This window comes from Anser cygnoides, chromosome 2 (assembly GCF_040182565.1).
Source record: "Anser cygnoides isolate HZ-2024a breed goose chromosome 2, Taihu_goose_T2T_genome, whole genome shotgun sequence".
In the NCBI taxonomy this organism is placed as follows: Eukaryota; Metazoa; Chordata; class Aves; order Anseriformes; family Anatidae; genus Anser; species Anser cygnoides.
Genome location: NC_089874.1, coordinates 53551663 through 53574268, shown reverse-complemented (window position 1 = coordinate 53574268; position 22606 = coordinate 53551663).

The window sequence follows — 22606 nt, the reverse complement described above, 5'->3', positions numbered from 1 at the left end:
TGTAAGAAATGTATTAATTTATGGGGAAAAAAGTAATGTAGCCAGGAAGGCTTTGATAGCACTTTCATTTCTACAGAGACTTGCTTACACAAGGGATATTTTTACAGCCAGTTTACCAAATCTTCCCCTGGTTCTGAGTCAAATACCCTGGCCTCCTTACGTCAGGACTTTTGCTGCCTCCTCCCTTGCAAACTTCATCTTCTGGAGAAGGCTATTAGCTCCCACAAATAGGAAACTCCTTCTCCAAACTGTTCTGGCAAATCAAGTGGGTGCTCTCTCCCGCTATGCACTTTGTGTGTGGGAGTTGAGAGACCCATGTCATTACCCAGTCCACAAAAAATTCTTATGACTGGCAGCACAACTGCCGTACCCAGGTTATGCCACACAACCTTCACCGACTTCCCCAGCACCAGGGAATTAGTTGGGCACCTTCAGCACGGAGCAAAAATGTTGTTCTTCGGTCAGTGCAGCGGCAGATGAAGAAGAGGCAATGTCTTCTTGGCCTCCATGTGTCATGGTGGAGCTGGTGGCTCCCCTGGCAGAGGTGGCTGAGGAAGCCCTGGGGAGGGACTGCCCCTGTCCCATGAACACTGGGTTGCGAGCAGAACAGCTTCTCAAAGCACGGGGCAGGGAGGGGATTGCTGATCTGACAGAGAGTGTTTGAAAGCAAAGAGACAGCTGCAAAGTGTGTCTTAATAGCCAAAAGCTGTGTGTGACTGCATTCCAAGTCCTGGCTGCTGATCTCCTAGCTTGTGCTCAAATTGTGCTTTCAGACTGTTCTCTGAAAGCACTTATCTACTTCAAAAATATTTTAAATGGAACCTGAGATTCTCCAGTAACTTGAGCTGTAAGGAAAAACAACAAATATAATGAGACTCAGGTCACAATAACACATTATTTCAAGGTATTCGAGGATGAGGGAAGCCACCTAAGGTCTTTTGAGTGAAAGGATTTGAGGTGAGAAGGTCTGAGGATCATTTCATTTGCTTTGTTTAGACTTACCACAGAAAAAGAAAACCACTCAGGGACTGATAATGTGATTTTAAATCACATTTTCAAAAAAAAAAAAAAAGGCAAGAATTCTTTGTAAGCAAACAGATAAAACATTGTTTTAAAATACCCACTGGGGAAGCACAGAGCCACAGCTGCTCTTCCAAGCACCCAAGGTGCAGGTCTTCCCTCCAGCCAACCTGTCATGCAAGGACCTCAGCAGATGCCTCGTGAAAACCCTACCAGAGCCAGCAGGCGTTGGTCTCCCTGTCCATGCTGACCTCTGAAGGGCAGGGAGGGAGGCTGGGCACAGGGCTGCCGCAAACACCTTCCGTCTGGGAGGTTAAGCTTTCATCTCCTCCGAATGGATGGTAAGGCTGCTTAAATAAGCCGTGTATTTATCTAGCATACCCTGGGGGAATTATAAGCGGCATTGCTGCACCTCAGTGAAAAGGCAGTAGAAGTTGAAAAAGTAAACAGAAAAGCCTGGAGGGTGGATTTATAAAAGCTTAAGTCATTCCTGCTTTCTTACTGCAGGTCCAATGATACCACGCTGAAGGCAAAACACATGTGATAATCAATTGGCATGCAGATGTATCTGCAGTTGCTCAGGTGCCAGTTTTACACCTAGTATTATATGGGACACAAAGGAAAAGTGGGAAAAAGTGTTTTCTATGCTTTTGCCACTTGATTGGGGTTGGGGTCTAAAGACTTGTGAATGACTATTTTCAGGGCTCTGTTTCCTTCCCACCTCTCTACCTTTAGCAATATTATTTGTGTCAATTTTGTTGTTCAGCTGTCTCTGGTGGAAAACTTCTTACAGGCATCAGCAGCAAAGGTCCTTCAGATTTTGCCTGGACGTTTTAGTGCTTGAGCAAAGGCTCCATTCTCTCATATCTGTTAATAAAAAATACTCGACAAAACCCTGGAGCTTTTAATAACTACATAGATATTAGAATAGGTGAAAGATTTTAACAGAAATGGAGGCTGCTCCATGAAGCATCTTTTTTGCAGTGAGCGTGGTGTAGACAGCTCACCCATCAGGCCTCTCTGTCTGCCTACACCAAAAAAGCCTTTGGCAATGGAGCAGGCTGGGGCTGCAGTGCAGAGATGTGCTCAGCCAGCAGCCCCCTAGAGCCCACCTCTGTAAACAAAGGCAAAAGGGGGCTCTTAAGTTATTTATTCAGTTAAACTTAGATATTGGAAAGATCTGCATTTTGAACAGGATGCCTTCAGGTGCGGCGTACGTGTGAGCATCCCATATGGTGGTGTTACTCCTACAGCTGGTGAGGGATAAAATATTAGAACTGCCCTTGAATGTGCTTGTAGCCACCTGCAGACAGAGCAGCTTTTAGATAGGCATCACCTGAGGACGTGTCTCCCTGGGGCATCAGATGTGTCTGAAGGAGGATGCAGGTCCTTGAGAAGCAGTGTGGAGCACAGCTGCCCTCATTCTGCGAGGACACCTCTAGTGCTCACCTGGCATCCTCAGCATAACTCCTGGAAAATAGTGCTGTTACATAGACAGTGACATCAGTTTTGTACAAAGATCCTTTCTGGAGTGGGGAGGAGGAATATTTGTACCTTTCAGCCTAAAAAGAGGAAGAATTATGAACTCAATTTTACCTGTGTAAATTATTTGAGGACCGGGTTTCAGAGATGGCCTCACTAACCTCAGGAGAGCAAGACCGTCTTTTTGCTGTAGCCCCTAAAGAAGTAAAACAGCCTTGTTCAAAAGAGACCCCAGAGCATGCACATGCATCTGCTGCACATGTGCTGGGGCTCAGGTTCGTGTCCAGTGGGGATCTGTGACAGAGAGTGGCTTAGGACCGTAGGTAGAGGCTTTACTCAAGGGAAGGTAGGAGCTATTATTATGAAATCTGTGTCTGTTCCACTTGTTAAATAAGTATCAGCTACATTCCTTTCATAATTTCATCATCTTCTTATAGACTTGTTTCTTGATCATTGTCATAAAGTGATCTGACTGCTTCTGACAGGAGCCCTAAACCTCACCGCTGACCAGTCAGTAACACAGCTCTCGCTGCCTGATCCTTCCCCAGAAAAGAGGGATATTTGCAGCACCCCTGGTTCCATCTTCAGCAAGAATGAACAAAATAAACATCGACATCTCTGGCTCACCCCTTCCAGGTCCACTTTGTGGATATGCCAGTAATATCCTTGAGAAGGAACCTCTCAATTATTTCCTTTGGCCTCCTGATACACATCTTGCAAGAGGCAGGACATACTGTTTACAAGGCAAATGCTTTCTGACGGGCCTGCCCCAAACTCACCATTTGTATGGAAATGACACTGCAATTACTATCCTAGAGCTGCATCCAACCTTGGCTTCTGCCAGCAGAGGAGACAGGGTACCAGATGGCAGAAATCTTACTAGAGCACCAAGCGGTTTAAACTGTTCTTTTTGCTAGGAATTTAAATGGTCCATATGCTAAAAGTATAACGCTCGGATGCACCCTGGCTGCCTGGCAGAGGTCTCCACTGTTTGGGCTAACGGGGAAGAGCAATTAGCAAGTAGCAGCTAGTAGCTTATATGCCCCGTTATGTCCCAATGTGAGACTGCACTGCAGTCACACACACTAAAATGTCTGACAGCGAATCCGGAGGAGGATGGTGGTGCTTGCATTTGTGGTCTGAGTGTCAAACCAAGGCTTTTGCTCAAGCTCAAGCCTTGGGCTTGGGAGGAAAGCAAAGACTGACCGTAGTCTGTGTGTCTGGTCTTCTCCCCTTCTCCTCAAACAGCTGCTTCTGAAATCATATGGTGAAACCCTGAGCTAATGGATGCAAAGACATATTTTATCATGGATTTCAGAGCAAAATTGTTGAGGGATTTGCAGCCTATGATTTCCAGGTCCTGGTGTCGCACTGCTTGGCAGCCAGCAGCACCGTGCCTGGAGCAGACAGTCATCAGGTCTGGTTACAGGTCCCTCACCACAGGGCGCCTGGGACGGCCCTGCTCTTTCATCATCCCAGGGATCTCATGTTGCCACTGAAAAGGGCTTGCTTCTCCCCTGAGCAGATCCCCTGCTCTAGGCACCCTTCATAAGTCATCTTCCAAAAATCTGCCCTCAGACTGGCTGGCATCACTGGAATAGCCCCTGGAGAAGAGTCCTCTCCTGGTCAGGAGAGTGGTCAGGTCACTCTGCACTACTCTCCTGCTTCAGATGTTTTCTCGTTGTCTCTGTTCACTGCTTCTGGATTTATGATGTAATATTTTTATAATTCAGATTGCATTTTCTGCTTACTGGCTCAGTTGCCCAAAAGATCTGCTTCCCCCTGAATCCAGTTATGCTGGTCTTCATTACTTGCTTTTTCTCTCTCCAGTGTTGGTACAATCGAGCAATGCTGATATATCTCACATCTGACATTCTTATCTGAATCGTTGACATACATTCCCCACGACTCAATGCATTTAAGAGATGGGGAGGTCAGGTTTTACAAATCTCACGAGGTCACTGCAAATAAGGCTAAGATGCCATTTGGTTTTTGCTTGTCTTTTTCATATGGGAAATTGTATTTTGATATTCACAAGGAGACTTTTATTAGCAAATGTAAAAGTGCCTTGAAACAGACATTTTACTCATGCATGTAATTTTTTATGATTGTGACTATTAGTATTTAGCGTGCTTGTTATCCTTGATGTTTTTTGCCCAGAGGGTCTCCAGATGAACAAAGCAGCATATACTCTAATAAATTATTCTCTCTGTGTCTGTGAGTTATTGACCCTTTTAAAAACAATTTTTGTGTTTAAAAAAAAAAAAAGATATATATGTGTAAATACAGTGTTGTTTCTAATGGGAATAGACAAGGAGATTTTCCTAGTGCAAATGACTCTTTCTGGATGGTTTTACACAGCTAGAAACAGTCGTTAGCACTCTGTCAGCCCTGTATCAGACCTAGACAACCACTAGGGGGGCTCCAGCCCTGCAACAGGAGCCCAGAGCTCCTTGGAGACTACACTTTGAGCATGCCTGCTATGGTAAGCAGTGCATCAAACTTCTTTCATGTCTCAGGCTTGTGAAGGCAAGTGCTTCTTAATGAGTATTTTTGGCTAGGCTCTCCAAAGCATCTGAATCCCAGCAGTGGGGCAGCAGCAGGGCACAGGGGTGGCATCTCCTCATCTGTTTGTGGAATTGGTCCATCACTCACTCTTCTGGAATAGGTCGCATGCGCTTCATCTATGGTCCTCGTGTTTAAATGATAAGATGTTGCTTATGGGTTCACTCCAGACTCACAAATGCTCAAATTTCCCCCTAAGGCTGTTCATAGGAATCATAACACCTCAAACTCCAGGAGGCTTAACTCTTCCCACTATGCAAAAACTTTTCTCTTCTCTTTCATTGGGCTTCAGAGCAAGTTTGTTTATTTCAACAAAGCTGATTTATCTTCCCAAATAAAAGGAATCATAGGTAATCCTTAACAGTAGATGTGAATCTATTTCAAAAATATCAGGGCCTACGCCTCAGCAAGGAGACTCCATTTTCACAAAATAAGTAAATAAAAAGGTTGAGGTTTGGAAAGTTCCAAAGAAAATAAGTATCACATAAGAGGGAGCAGAAAAGCTTTCTCACGTATAACACGCACTGAGTTGGTAGTTTCATGGTTCATGTTTAGAGTCATCTCACATGTTTCTAAAGTGTAGAAGTTCTGTCATTCTCACTTTATCCATGGGTCATTTGATGATTTGCAGATGAGAAATGTATAAGAATACTAGAAAATAATCTAGATCTCATGAGTACTTGCCTAGGAAAAGCAAGCTAGGGGGTTAAAAAATGTTATGGTTTAGAGGATAAGTCACTAGACTAGGAGACTATAAATAGTGTTCTATCAGGGATTTATTGCATTTACCCATTCACAGCTTACAGTGCTGAAATAAAAACGTCAACAATTGACAAAGAAATTAAACCGACCCAGTAGCTGTTACTGTTTTATTCTTCTCAGGTGGTACTAGTCACAAAATAACACTTGACTAATACATGTGCTGAGTATCAACAGTAAGTTTCAGTATTTGTCACCAAATATTGTTTAATACTGAAGCCACCCATGCACAGAAAAGTAGAAGGAACAACTGAAAAGGTACAATATCTGTAGACAGCAAGATGGATCTAGATACCATGCTAAATACAAACACAACCGTTCAGAAAACCACCCTGGTTTGTAGCAAAAGAAAACTATTAGAAAAATATATATATATATATTCTCCCCACTAAAATATGTTAAAATAACAGAGCTAGAAAAGATAAATTATTGCATGTTAAATGCTAAATGTAAAACTAAATTTTGTAGGACAAGGAGATGTCTAGGGGAGCTTTGCTAAGAACTTAAAAGGTAGTAGTGATAATAAAAGTAGCATAATCAGCAATAACAATTTTAGCCACCTTTGAAACAGCAAAGGGCTAACGAAACTAGTAGATGATAAACAGGCAAAAAAAGTATCAAGGAAAGAGGAGATGAATTATTGGTCTCACTATTCACTACCTGTGAGAGACAGTCTCACACCAGAACTGTAATCAATGCTGAGGAGCCTAAGAAGCTACCTAGAACAGAATTGTCAAGAGAAGAGGTTCCTGGACACATCACAAGAACAAGACAGAGATCATCCAAGAGTTATAAGGGAATTCTGATATAAAATTATTCAACAACTAACTGTGGTATGTAACCTATCATTCTATTTTATTTTTTTTCCCCAGAATAACAAAAGTATGGTGGCAAATGTATCACCAGTCTTTAGAAATGACTGTGAGCATCTCTGGGAACTACAGATCAGTAAATCTCCATTAAAGACTAGTCAAATTTGTAGAAACAATCATTATCAGAATTCTCAGACACAAAAATAAATACACGGGACTGCACAGACATTGTAAAGGGAAGTTTTACCTTTACAATATATCAGAGAGCCTTGGTGGAGCTGGTAGCCACATTAACAAATTTTATTTGATTGGTATAGAGAACTTATATTTTACAATGATTTTGACAAGATCTCTCACCATCGTTTTTTATGGAAGGAAGGCTGTTGTGGAGTCTACAAGGCAAGGGACGTGAGGAGGGGGAGTTGCTGGGCAGCAAATCTCTTGCTCCACATATCTGTGTGTTATCCAGCAAAAGTGGTGAATCACAAAGTGGCCAATTTTGCAAACAAGACAAAATTGCTCAGAATAATAAGACAAAATTACTTGGAATAACAAAATATGAAACAACATTTGAGGGAGAAAATCAGAAGAGTGATGTGGAGCAGATGAATGATGAATGATGATTCATTATTTCTGTCAGTACAAGAACCCAATGGAACAACGAAGCAGCAAGACTGAAACAAACAAAAGGTGGTTTTTTTTTTCATATAGTGATATAAACTCTTAAACTGTGGGACTTGTTGCTACAGAAAAATTGCAGATGCCAACTAAAAACAGGTTCAAGAACAGATCAGGCAACTTAGGGCTATGAATGACTGAGACACATGGGCGTGAACACATTTCAGGACAGACTCAGTATGGTAGTTTCAACACGCTGTTAATATCTTTTTACTAATGGTATGAAACATTATTTCTTGTCTTAAAGTATTCTTAAAATGTGTCCTTAGATGGCAAAGAGAGCTGTCAGAGTTTTGTTCTTGGCACAGTTGGTCAGAAAAACTGCAAAAGAACTATATGCCATCAGAAATCAAAATACTTCACAAAAGAGAATTGCTTTCAGCAGATTTCTGGAAGAAAATCAGTAGAAAAAGTACTGATAATTTAGAATTGAAACATTCTGCCTTGTTTTTGTCTTTGTTTTTGTTTTGGTTGTTTTTTTTTTTATATTTTATTTTTTACTTTGTATTAGCTTTTTTTGCTACAACATAATATTAACTTTAAAAAGTTGAAGTCAAAACTGAATGTTTCAGTTTCAATTACAACAAAACCTGTCAATCAACCTGAAGTATGTTGAATTTTTTTATTCACTTTTGCTGAGAATTGCAAACTTTGGGGGTCTGATTGCAATTCAGAATAAAGTCAGCTTTTGAAACCTGAAAAACCTTTATAAAACAGGACTCCTGTTCTTTAAAGCTTGGGCAAAGTCAGTCTATTTTCTTTATATTTCAATTTGCCTCTTTGGAAAGGGGGAATAGTGTCATGGATGCATCTTTGCAAAGCATTTTCCATCCGAGCACCAAAAAATCACACATTTCTGTGTTTTGGGTTAACATTACATGATCTCAGGCACCATCCCAATCCCACTGCTTTCAGCTGTGCCGCTCTTTCCCTTAGTCATTTGTTCACAGACTTCAAAAGAATGAGATGATAGGGCATATTTCTTCTATGAGAACTGCCTTTGACACATTTTGGGCCCTCTCCCTTTCTTTTTGTATTTGTCTAATGTACTTGTTTTTGTTTTGACTTTTTATTTGTGCAAGCTGGGAATTGTTCCCTTTTTTGGTGGGAGTTACTTTCCCGAGGGCCATTGGATTTTCCCTCGTCCAAGATGCTTTTGTGGTTGGTGCTTTACTGAAGGGAGCGTGCAAACCCCTGGCAGCCTGAGCAGAGCTGAATCAACTTTGGCAGGACAGCATGAGGAAGCTGACAGTGCCGCCACTTGTGCCATCGGTACAAAAATAAAAGGAAGACCTCATTCCCTAAACTATGCACATTACGTCCTCAAAAGAGAGACTCAAGAATGCTTTGTGCTGTACATTAGCCATCTGCACCAGAGGGAATTTCTTCCTCCTTCTGTTCCCAGGATGGAAGCATCAGGATTGCTATGAGATAGCGTGAGGCAGGAAGAGTTTTTTGGGTCCTGGAATGCCAATAAGCACTTCAAACATCTTTCTTGGCTTCTGGAGTCCCTGTATCCAGCACCCCGGAGCGTGATTTCTTTTTATAAAAAGAAAGCCTGTGCTATTTTTCATACCAATCACATGCTGTTCTAAATGGCTTAAAAGTTTCAAGGACTCCAAATGCTGAAAAACAGCTGTATGCTGATGTGAGCAGCATGTGTAAGGATGATTTAAATCTAGTTTTTATCCTATTTAATTCCCAGTGGCTTTTATGTTTTCCATAAATGGCTGAGAAAAGTTCTTGACTGGAAAGAGCCATAAAAATATGTAATAAATTCTTTGTAGTCTCAACATTAGTAATTCATCATATTTCTGTTTGTTTATTTTCTGGGATTTTGTTTGTTTGCTATGATTTGCTATGTCTCGGATCCCTGATGAGCCTCTTGTTCCTCACTACAACAGCCCATGCAGATAAACTCTCCTTCATGCTGTAATGTCAAGGTAGAGACAGACATCGAGGGCAGAACTTCCATTGTCTGGGATGGCCCCAAGGACAGGGACCACCTGTGTCATACTGAGATGTGACTCTTCCTTAAAATCTCCCCTGTGGGATAATTATTCTCAGCAACCCCAAGTCCACAAGAGGCAGTAGGGCTCCACAGAAAGAGCTTAGCAGATTACAAGTAGAAGTTTGGGTTTTGACTGTGCCCTTTTACTAAGTTGGGAAAGTGCCCTGTGGCACCCAGCCTACCTCAGCAGAACTGCTGACAGAGGGTTTCAAGCCCTCCTGAACAGACAGACCGTAGTGTGCACATTCACATCACATCTCTAGGGTCAGATTTAGTGATAATTTGACTCAAACTAATATCTACATAAGGGGATTTTGCAAATTTATAATTTCCAAAGGGCACATCTGCTAATATTCTATTATAATTTCTGAACTCCATTTCTTTCATTAAGGAGCTAATTTTGTTCCCAAGAGGATCATTAGCTTTTACCCATTTTGATTAATTTAATTCATATTACCAATAGCTACCTAAGGCTTTATGAACTGGATGGGAACTTTCAGCTCCTGCTTTAACGCAGTCTCTCGCCATGAGAAATCTTGTCAACTCTAATTGCATTTAGAGGAATTTAAATTCACTTCCTTTGACATTTTTTTCCAAATCTATACTGAGTAAAGTGCACGTTACACTCTTCACAATGCTGTCTCATTCAGCCTTCATAAAAACGTTGAGTGTAGAGGGCTCTTTGTCCAGGATTAACTCAAAATCTTTCTCAGGAGATTTGATCCCAAGAGGTATAGGATTTCTGCAGCTCCCGTTGAGCTTCAAAGGAGCATTACAGATTTTTTTTGTCCTCATATCTATTGCAGTGGAGTTTAGCCTTGGTCCCTTCTCCTCCACCCTCCTGAGGTTCTTACATGCAGCTTAACAGCTACCTTGGGACATTTGGGCAAAGGAGAGAGGAAGTGGCCACGGGAAATAACCTTCAGCCATCATGGACAATAGGACGAGGTGTCAACAACAAAGAAGGGGAGAAGGAGAGCTTGGTATACGGCACCTGGGATGATACCCACACTTTTCCAGAAGCAGGAGCAGATGCTGTTAGTGAATGGGCTAAGCTGGGCTCCTTGGACATCTCTGATGGTTGCAGCTGTCTCTGCAGCCGCTATCAGTTAAAAGCCAGCCTGCTTTCTCCTTCTCTACTGTCAGGTTTAAGCTCCAGGTGCTGGCTGTGACCGTAAATATATCCATTATGGGCAATTTCTTCTCAGATACTGGTAGAGACTTGATAGCAAAGTGCAAATGTATGTTCCGGCGTTCCCTATTTCTTTCCATTTTTGTTTCAAGAGCTTGTACTTGCAATGGCTACAGGGGTGTTCAGTTTTTCAATTCCATTGAGTGTCAATGGGAATTCATTCTGGATGAAAAAATCACCCTCCTCAGGCCTAAAGTCTCACTCCATGTGTTCCTAATCATCTTGTTATTTTTGGGTGCTTAGCTTCAGCCATGGGAATTGCAGTTGATCCTGCAGTTCTCTGATATTATTATTAAAACTGGTGGGCCGTGATCGCAGGTGTGATAGAGGAAACTGGCTTTCAAAGCCCTTTACAGTCACAACTATAAATGGTTGAAATGTGGCAAATGTTTTGGATGGACAAAGTACGATCAGAATCTGCATTCTCCAAATGGCACCTCCTGGGAGACCTCACAGTTGCTATTTAGAGACCTTGAACAGTCACCAAACCCAGCAGGAACTGCAGGCACTATAAATAGTACATGCTGGAACTGATGTGGCAGGGCTGAGTGCTAGTACTGCAAAACCTCTGGGATAAAGGGAAAGATGTAAAAAAAAAATTGGTCCAGATGCAGAATTTGGTCTGTATTGTTGAAGCTAAGGTAGTTACAACTACTGTTATGTGAATTCCTTGTTACACGCAAACTTTGCAGTGCACAAGTGGGAGGCAATCTGCAAAGCTCTACTTTGCTACGTGCTGGTTGTGAGCTGGAGACAGCACTGACAGTAACAGTGCAGAGAGGACCAAATGCTGAAGCCGCAAGCTGTCCTGTACATACAGCACAAGGACAGTAAACTCCTTATCTCACCAGCCTATAAATCTTTGTTGACCATCCCTGCACACGTCTCCATAAGAACATTTGATCTAATAGCCTTTTTAAAATTTTCCCTTCATTTTGCAGTAGAACCCCCCAGTGAATCATTAATGTAACAAGATAAAGATCTCTAGCTAAGGAATTATTCTTATTATAAAGTTCCCAAGTTCTAGTAGCAAACCTCTCCAGGGTATATATTAAACCAAAAAGGTCCCACACAATCATTTAAATCTACAAAATTCAATTCATTTCTGACTCCCTCCAGGCACTTGTTTTATAGTGATCTAATAAAGGGGAGTTGTGGCTGTTAAATGATAAAGTCTCCAAAGGGGATGTGGGAACTCTGCACACCAGTCCCCAATATTTGCTGGGAAGCTTTATTGCTCCATCTCAACTGCATCCCTTTTGAAAAGGAAACCTTTCAAAGTCTTTCAAAATGAATACATTTTTCTGTTGTTGTTTTTGTTGCTGTTGTTTAAAGCAATGTCCTTAAAAGTTTTCTTATATAAACGTACCACTCAAGGATATAGGTTACAAAAAGATTAAGCATTTAGGTGTTCCAGAAATTACGTGTATGCATTCAGAAAATCACTGGAACTGAAGATAGAGAAGATGCATGGCTGCTCTCTGTCCTTTCCTGTGCAGGAATGTTCCCCATGATGCTTTTTCTGCTGCTTTCTCCAGCCTAGTTCTAAATTACCTGTGAAATTATCATTGATGCAATTCTGTCATGCTATAATGCACATAGATTCCCTAGCAGACAGTGTCTGATGTTTTTTTTTTTCACAGTCTTGAAAATAGAGAGGTAGGGATAATAAAATACTAGCTCTCCTGATTGCATCAAAACCATAACTTCAGGTATATAGGTATCATCCACTAAACTGCGCTCATGAAACATCAGAAGCTTTCTGCATGGTTGGAAAATATATGTACATAAGGTATTGCAGCAGAGAAATGAGTTGCTTACCTGCTGTTAAATACAACTTACTACCTCATGCAGACGCAGGTCTAGGTCAAGTTTGATAACACCACAGCTGGTTAAAGATCGCCTGAGAAACCCCAGGGTCAAGCCCAACCAAATAATACAGCTTTTCAGGCATCCATTTTTGTCTGTGTTGAGAGAATATTTTCATTCGTTTTTAACTTTGCGGTGACTGCTGTGTTTTGCAACATGCACTATTTTCCCCATAAAGCGGGGGCACTAAAGAGCAAAGTGGAGCTTCCTTCCAAACTGAAAGATGCAAAGAAAATTCTCTGTGCCTGTCATGGGCATTTCAGTTTGGAAGTCTATCTCTAACCTCAAGGGCAGGAGCAGGAAACAAAGGAGAGGCTGCATCCAGCCTGCGTGAGGGACAGCACCAGGGCACTGCCTCGGGGGGCTCTGATACCTCCTCCTTCTCCCCCCAACCCCCTGGGGCCTCCACCCCCCTGGGTTAAATGGTATGATGGGTTACGTTTGCAGGCTGGTTTCAGGAAAGCCTGCAGCTTTGTTGCTGTGTACAAGTGGCAAACAGTGACCCTTCTGACGGGGGTTCATGGAGAGCGGAGGAGGACGAGGTGTATTTCCAATTCCATTCGTTTTGTCCTGCACTGCCCACACCTTAAATCATCAAGTGTTTTTTGGGGTTGCCACCTGTCTGTATGGTTTATTTTTCATCCAAAGGCAGGCTTTGTGAGAATGTTTAAATAAATCAATATGGGAGGTTTGTCTAAGGTTACATGTTTGTTAATGTTTTATTGATTACATTATTGGTTGTAAATTATGTAACTTAATAAAGCTGTGGGCTCTTTCTAATAAAGACAAAGAGGTTATTCCATTAACTGGCATCTTAAGGCACAGAAACTTAATAATATAGCACATTATAAGACCACAGCCCAGAGGCTGACAAATCCAATTCATCATGGAAGTGGCTGCGATATTGCAGACACCAGGTTACGTCCTCATGTGATTAGGCAGCACAGGTTTTGTTTAAAAGGGCAAAGTCAACTCTCTGAAACAAATAAAAGCAGGTGGGAGAAGCGGATGGCCTGAAAGGACACCTGGAGCAACCCTGGAGCTGGGTGCATGCCCTGGGCTTCCCACACACCCTTGCCCTGAGTGTGCTCTAGCAGGTGTGTGTTTTCTGCTCTGCAGAAGTAGACCATCTGTGATGTGTGTGGGCAGGACAAAGAGCACTTCCAAGCAAGTTGTCCTTGCTAAGGAATCGAGGCTGTATGACAGGGGTGGATGGCCACTTTTCTGCTTTTTTTCTTTGTTTAGGTCTCGGGGGAGTTGGTGTCAGAGCCAGAGATGACACATGTGCCACCACAGCATTTTTTCATGCATTCCTGTTGTTAGCTTTGACTTCTTCTCAAAATTAGTTTTTCCAAAAACAGCTTCCCACGTCTCCTTGGAGATGAACCTATTTTACTTTAGTTTAAAGAAAGTGCTCATCACCAAAAAGAAAAAAAAAAAAAAGGAAAGAAAAATCCTGAACATGTTTTTAAAAGGAAATGAAACCATGGATTTCAAGAGTCTAAAGATCACCTCTCCACAATCCAAGTGTGTGTCCGTGGCCGAGGAGGACAGATAGTACAGCTCCCCTTTGTACACTAGGGATTGACGAGTGGCTGGTGGCAGAAGTGGATCTAGTAGCTGACTCAAATGCTGTGCCAGGCACTGGGGCCTTCTTGAGAACAGAAACAAGCGGTGTGTGTCAGATGAGGACAGAGAACCTTCTCCAGCTGCCTCAGCAGCCTGCTGCTGCTTATTTAACTGGGAGCAGAACTGTCAAACCCTGTCTCCAGAGCGCTGTCCAGCCCTGGTCCCCTTGCCCATCTGCACACATCAGAAATTCAAAGGCCAGATTCTGCTCACAGTTACAGCTGTGTGAAATCAACGGCGCTACTGGGTGTTGCAGGCACAGAGTAGGCTCTGGCATTATGAATTTGAAGGTGTGAATTAATCCCGCAGGAAGACACGTTTGTATCATTGCAAGTGGAAGGGGAATTGCATAACAAAAGCGGCTCTGTTTATATGGGCTTGTTTAGCAAGGGATCTGTCCTGCCCTAGAAAATAATTAGAATATACCTAAAATAGTACAAATCCACCAAGCATGTAGCAAGCATCCTAAACTGAAGTCCATCCCCACAGCTAGCATCTTACCCTTTCACTGAGAGCACTGCCATGTGTGTGAGACTCCTAGAAAAGTTTTAGAAGAGCAAAAAAAAAACTCACAGCCCAATCATTATCTCATAAATAAATAAATAAATAAAGCTTAGAGAAAATAACAAAAATGCCAAAATTAAAAAAAATAAAAATCCACTTTTATACAGCACCATAGTGAGGAAGAGACTGGACTGTGCTGTTACAAGGGTGTTCATGTGGGATGCTTTGGACCAGCTGTGTCTCTCAGAGTTAGCTTGTGTGGCAGTGGTAACAGGTTTTATTTTTAAAAATGAGCAGTCCGTGAAATAATGGACTGCTGATGCTCTGAATGCGAAAATGAGCTTCCAAGCGTATGACCCACATACTATCAAATTATTCTGCCTTGACCATTCCCCCCACGTGATGAAGATAACAAGGTAATGAGGAGCTGCTGACCAACTTTCAGTCTCCTGTAGGAGATGGCCCAACCCTCTTCACGTTGCAGAGGATGATGAGGTGCTCAGCTGCTGGAGGGAGAGCAGCCCCGAGCCCTGCATTTGTCTGGTTCTAAGTTAACTTTCCTGTGGGGTGTGAACAATGGTGGGATGGGGCGAATAAGCACTTAAAAAATGTAAGGCTGTGTTTGAAAGCTGGATTGCTGCTGTAAGAGGGGAAGTCTCTCAGTTGATAGTCTGCCACACCACTGTTACCCTGAATTGCTCTGCTGGTTCAGCCCTGGCCCAGTTACCCCATCCCATTTTTCCTAACCCTCTGCTGCTTCTAGCCCCAGGCAAACTGGGAAGAAGGGAAACCAGAAAATCTGCCGGAGCATCAGGATGAGCACGTAACTCACCCAGGTGAGCTGTACTCTATTGCTGTATTTTTCCATTTTCTTTTCTCCCTTTTCTTTTGTCTTGCAACCTGTCATGCTCACATCTAATTATGTTCTGACCGTGCACGTGCTTGGTATCGTTTTGATATTTATTCCCATGAACAACCAATCTAAAATGAAAGAAATAGTGTTCACAGGATCAAAACCACCTTAAACTCTGTGTCCTTTGACACGGAGAGTATGTTCCATATTTGCTCCCTAAGCTTCTTTGAACTCTGTGACTGCTGCAAAAATAATGCATAACAAGGAGTTTTTAATAACAATACTTAATAATTTGTAACTGACGAGAAAGGAAAATGTCTGATTCAATCATGATTTTGTTATGGTGGGTGTTTTCTTTACAAGCTTGTTAAATTAGCATGAGGTGTAGTACTGTGGTTTTATAGGAAGTGTAAGCACGAGACTCATTCACAAAATGGTCCTTACTATTGTGTGTAACTGAAAAACAGAAGAAAGTAGTCCCTTCAGGAGTTTAACATTTAGAATTTCTTTGAAAGAGCTAATGCTTTGGGAGATAGGAAGCATTAATTCTGTGCATGCTCTTTTTAACTTGCATTATTTTTTAATCCTTTCAGTAAATCAAGACCCAATGTTCCTAGCTTAATACTTTTTTTTTAATTAATGCTTACAGTCCAATGTCAGGTCACTTTCCCAAAGCGTGACTTGGATGCATAACTTTATTGCTCATTGATTTATATTCTGCTAGGACCCAGCATTATCAATCATTGTGCTGTGTACTCTGTGGACTTCTGACAAAGATGATGGCCCAATCTACATGATCGGAAACAACAGCTGGGCTAAAGCAATAAACAGCAGCTCCCTGGCAGGGAGGGGCATGGGAGGAAATGCCAAGAGGACAAGTTCCGCTGTTGTGGTGGAGTTTTGCAGAAACCACCACACCATTTTCCTAGTATCCCTTCTCCTTGCCTGTTTCATACAGCTTTTGAAAAAGATAAATAAGTACAAAGAGGCTGGAAGTAAAAGTAATGCTGGAGAAGGTGGTAGAGATTATTCTCTAAAAGGCTCTTGATGGGAATTTATTTTATTAAATGGTATAAGGTGGGAAAACCTTTGGAAATGACCCTCTAGGTTTCTTCTCTGCTTCAGTTCTTTTATTCCTGGGAGAAGTTATCTCACTGCTTTTCCTCATTTCTAGTGATTCAACGGACAAATATGTGCTGAGGCAGTGCCTGGACACAGAGTGGTCACTGGGGGATGCAGGCCTCCAAGCACAAGGGATGCTGTAGAAACGCATGGAGGATTTGGGTCTCTGCCTTGCTGGTGTGCCCAAGGGGTGCTGGAGGTGAGGTTTCTTTCATGCCCTGGCATAGGGGGGTTTGCATCCCCTACCATGATGAAGCCAGGAAAGTTTCTCGTTGCTGTGCTTGCAGCATCTGGGAACTGCATGGAGTGGGAGAAAGCAGGAGGAGAGAAAAGATGTTATTGAAGACCATAGGTCAGGTTCTGGTAAACTCCTTAAACCTATCCCAGTTTTGTCTACTTAGCATTTCATTAAAATGCAGCCATGTTTTAAACAAATCTCTGAAGCCTTTCTCTCTAGTGAAGCCCATTACATTTTGTGCTGCACAACTTTGATCTCGCAGAACAGTCTCTTTATATTAAGTAATAAGGCATCATTTGGTTTGCATTTCATCCATTCTTTATCACATTTACATTCAGGTAATTGCTTCCACATGCTCTTTAGTAAAAGAAAAATCCCACTGCAGTTCAGGCATGTTTACGTTTATGGACGGATCGAGTATGTCAAGTGTCAACGCTTTATTTTATTTTTTTTCTCCAAAGTGACCAATCCTAAAAGACTGTTTTGAAGGGGGAGGAGAAGGAGAGTTGGTAATACATGTTTAAAAATTTACCAAAATTGCTCCCAACTGAGGTGGTTTTCAAAGCCCTAATTTACCATACACAGAGCTTTAACGCTTGCCATGCCATCGCATCTATGTCAGGGTAGGCCTCCTGCATGTTCGGTTGTGTGTTGCTATTTAATACAGCAAAAGCTTTAACTCTTTCCGTGCTACTAGCCATAAATAGGCTGAGCCAGTGAGTATTGCTGCAAAATGGAACAAAGCTGTATTTTGCTTCCTAGGAATTTGGGTAACTTCATTTGTCTTCTGTGCTGCGAGCCAGAAGAGAAATAGTTTGCCAACCACAACATGAATTGTGAAGCCTGAGAGAATAGTGGTGTGAACATATTAGTGCTAAAATACAGCGGCTCTCGCATGAAAGTGATTGTTGAGAAGAATCAAGGTATGGGCTGTGCTGGAAGATGTAGAACAGACTCTCGCTCTGCGTGCTATATAAAGATTAATCTTCATACACTGACAATTGTTGTCAGCAGAGTTGACTTTTTTTCTTTTGCTAATGTTAATGGAAATGTACTAGCATAATTTGCCAGAGACGTTTACAGCTGTTAAGATGAAGTGAAATGGAAAGAAGCTGTGAGAAGACAAACCCGGGAGATTTGACACCTCTTTAGGTGACAGGAAGCATGAATTAAGAGGAGACACTCTTCTTCAAGGGTCACTGCAAACTTTGTCAAACTCTGTTTTTTAGGAAAGGTGGTAAATGTAGGAGTGCTTCATGTCGTCTTGGCTGATGCTTTTCTTGTGTGGAGAGGGAGAGTTGGTTTTTTTTGTTTTCCAAGGGAAGGAGTACTTCAACCAGTGTCTTAGCCTCCTTTTAAGCAGAGGGTAGTGAGATGGTCACAACAGCCTGGATTCCCTCCACTGTATTTCTATAGTAAGTAGGACAAAGGGTCCATCAACCTGATTTGCTTGTAGATACTGCTCTGCACACTTAGCAGGTGTTCATATAGGACGGGAGCTGTGTGAGGCAGTACAGAGAAAGATGAGAGCAGTTTGTGTCCCGCTCCATCAGTGACCTCCTGCTGCACTGCTCCACTAGGCTGCGGTCTCTGAGCACAAATGTCTATGAGGACAAAGGCCATGTAGAGCACCACAAGTGTAGGGAAAGTGTCCTTGGCTTGTGAGCAGGAGGCTCACTCACCACACCTGAGCTACAGGTTGTGGGTTTTCTTACCGACATGTAAAAACTGGTGTGGCTCAGCAATCGCCTGGTTGCATAAACCAGTGCATATGTTTGTAGCCTCTTGCCCTTTGCTATTGTACAGCTCTGAAATCTAGGGATGGGATGCAGGAAAAAATGTCTTTATTAAGTGTTACATATTATGAACTCCTGCAAAATTCAAGTGCAGAGATGTTGGAGACTGAATTTCTGCAAGGGCTACCAAAAAGAGTATTTCATATTGAAAAAAGACCGAATACAGAAAGGTGCCTCTGCTAGTGTCCCTTTTCTTCTTGTATGTTTGTCCTTGAGCAAAGAGGTGGAGTTTAAAAATCAAGTTTATTGTAAACAATACTGCATTTTTAACCTGCATTTTCATTCACTTGTTTTTAACTGATGGACAAGGGTTCGCTGTCCTTTTTTGAGGCACAAAATTGTCTATTGTTCATTTTTCTATCTTGCAGCTACTCTTTGTACTGTAGTCTACGCAATTTTGAGATACCTTTGGTCATTAGTGGCAGCGAGCAGATGTCTTGGAGTGGTCTATACCTGATGGAAATCTCCCAAAGTAGTGATGAATAATGGTCCTCTGACCATGAAGAGTATAGACCTATGGAATAACTGAGGTGGGAGGAGACCTCAGGAGTCTCTAGTCCAACCTCCTGCTCAAAGCAGGGTGAGCTGTGGTGCTGCCCAGGTAGCTCAGGGCTTCATCCACTTAGGCTTTTAAAACCTTCAGGGATGGAGACTGCACAGCCCGTATGAGACACATCTGAGCAGTGCTGTGCTCAGCACACTGACCGATCAGGGGAGCTGGAGCTTCCCCACCAGCTCAGTTGCCCTCCTCAACCCCACCAGCAGCCACATTGCAAGGGAGGAGTGTTATCTGGGGCTAACAAAGACAGAGGGTTAATTTCTCCTGGCTTGCATGTAAACCTGCACTAACAGCTCGGTAGATGGAAAGAATGTGATTAAATTGGTGTTGATACCAAGTCTGAGAACAGATGTGAGAGTGAATTGGCAGAGCTGGAATTCATATGGGATGAAAATAGCAAAAGGGAGTGGGTGGAAACTGTCACACGTTTATTTTGCAGGTGCTTGTTCTAGACCCCAGCATTTGCAGACACTCCTGCCTTTTATTCTTATGAGTTTCCATTATTCCAATTTCTCTGATCAGCAGGACCTTTTTTCCTTCATGCAACATGCAGTTTTTCAGGCCTCCTGTCTTCTCACCTGAAAGACAATGTGGGAATAAACTTCCCTTCATCTCCAAGTAGACAACAAGGTGTAAGTATTGCCAGTTTCCCTGCCCTTTGCACGAGACAACACTTCAGCTCATTCTCTCACATTTGTAGGTAGGTAAACTGAGGCACACCATCCAAAATTTTAAAAAACAAACAAAAATGTTATAGTGTATTTTTACTCCCTTCACAGAGGCAGCTGAAAACCTGCAGGGAGTAAATCCCAAGTTTGTGCTGGGTTTTTGCAGTCTGTGCTTCCCTCAGGACCTGTCTCTCCTCTTAGTCATTGCCCCTCGCCTTCAATCTTGTCTGTGGGCTACTTGTTTTATTTTGCACTGTCTGTAACATCTGTCTGGAAGCATTGTAACAGAGTGAAGGCTTAAAATCAGCAAAGAATGTCCATTTATGGCACAAAAGATGCACATCTATCTTGGCTTTTTCCATCAAAGGGTGGGAAGACTTGCAGGGCTTGGATGTGAGATGCAGCCTTCAGAAGACCCACCACTCCTTGCAGCAACCCATGTCAGGCTCGACACCACCCATTCCCTTGGTGGATTTTTCAGGATTTACGTGATTGCTCTAGAGATCCAGCAGCACTCTTCCCACAGCTTTACACAGAAATAATATCAGCTGTAGTCAGCGAAAAGCTGAGAACTGCAAACACAGGTCTTGGCAGGGAAATGAGAGGGAACAGACCGTTAACCAAAAAAAACCTTGATATCGCATTTGTTTGTAACACTTTAACCTCCCCAGTAGACTGTTCTACAAATAACTAAGAGTTAGGGTTTTGCTGATGCTCACTTAAAAAGGAGATGTGGGGGAAAGCACCTTCACTTTACCTTTAACTACATAGCTGTAGCACAATGTAGAGTTGTTGTCTTCATGTATAGGGATGACAAAAATCAATCACGGGTCCCAAAGTGCAGCCGTGTTGGTTGGGAAGGTCACTGAACACCCTCGGCTGCTCAATAGACTTGGAGCAAGACCCTGCCTGTGCAGCTCTGCTGCTCAGCTCCACGTTGGGATGGGGAAGCAGGGGGACCATGGGCACCAGGGAGATGATCTTCATGCTCTCCAAAGCTGTCCCAGGAAAAAAAAAGGAGGGACAGGGACATTCAGATGTAGAAAGCGCCATGCTCTCTGTACTGTTCACAGGCATGTACCAAGGACTGCTTTGGCACACGTGGTTGAGCACAAGCCCGCTTGTAGCTCCTGCTCAGGAGAAATAGGTGGAAAACTGTGCACAGTGTGTCCTTCACCACAAATAATAATGTGGCAGTGCTCAAGGTCACTGTCAGCCTAGGTTATCTGCTGTGTAAGTGCCAGACACACAAATCAGGCTTAGCTAAGGGCTATAATTCTTATACCCGGCGTTCTGTGGATTATGTCCTTTAGCTTTCCCTCATTGACATTTTGTATATTCATTTCGGTTCAGTGTACGACTGATGCACTTTCTCTTTGGGTAAATTTCCCCTTGTGGTGCACTGTTTCTCTACGTATTCCTTAATCACAGGCATACAAACTAGCTTAGTATGTGTGATTTTACGCATAATGCTTATTGTTATCTTTGAATGCAGATGGTTCACCTTTGGACAAAAAATACAAAAATACAGGTTATGGGGTGGGGGTGGGGAATAATAAAATCAATGAAAAAGGTATAAAACCAGGAAGAAATATTAACAAGAAAGCTTCTGTGGCAAAGGCACTCACAGGAGAGTCAGGCAATCTCAGATCGCTTCTGGATTCTGACCCAGGGTGCTTCAGACCTTCGTAAGCATTCTGATTTCTAGGTGTCTTTAGCTTTTATTTATAAAAACAAAGATCATGGCATTTCCCACCTCATGGGTTTATTGAGATCAACTGAAGATCTTTTCCTGATCTAAAGAGTATTGTAAGAAAGTAGTACAAAGAATGGTTCTGGCATGCACGTATGTTAATATAGTATCTACAAAACTAAAGGCATCAATAAAAAGAGTGGTGGTGAAGAAAACAAATGTGTCTGTCCAAGAAAGCAATTATTCTGTATAATCAAAACAGCCTCTAGATTGTGCAACAGACAGATGCGCTGTACTGGGGTGTTAAAAGTCTGAAAAATGCGTGCATGTGCTCATGCCTATGTGCTGGGCTAGCTGGGTCAGTAACTTTGAAATAGGCTATTTAGCTTCACAGGTCCACATTACAAGGAAAAGAACATCACTTCTGAGATAGAATGCTGAGAAATGTGTAGCTGACTCAGTAAGACTGTCAGCCAAGGCATGGCATTTGGGTTTTTGTGTGTGTTAGCACTGAAGCCCCTCTAATATACTAGCTTTTATCTTTCAGGTGTTTGTTTCTCATAATTAATAGTTTCAATAGTTTCTTTACATTCGTTGTTTCATTTACATTCATTAACAGTTTCTTTACATTCTTTACATCCCAGATGTCCAGGCACCTTCACCACTTCAGGAAGCTGCCTGTTTCTTTCCAGCTCTGTGATTCAGTCAAGCATAAGGCTTTATCACTGCTTACTCTTTCTAAACTCTTTTAACACATTTAAGTGGCCTTGAACATTATCACTTCTTCAGCACAGCTGGGCCTACAGCAAATCTCCAGAATCAACCAGCCTGAAACTTCTGAGCCTGAAATTTGACTCCCAGTGTTTAGCCTCAGGACCAATCTTCTGTATTGCAGACAGTTTGGCTCAGGAAAAAAAAAAAAAAGAGGGGGGGGCATAGTTGTTTACACAAAGTCTCATTTTTCATTCAGTCCTTTCTGATCTGATCCTATTTATACATCTGTAGAAACAATTTTAAAAGTGTTTCAGCCTTTGTTGCTGAAACAACTATTATCAGCCCCTTTCAAGTGAATTACCCCTTCTTTCCCCTTGTCCCCTCTCCTAAAAAAAAAAAGAGTAAAAAAGCTGATTGTCAGTCATTATGCATTTCTGACCAC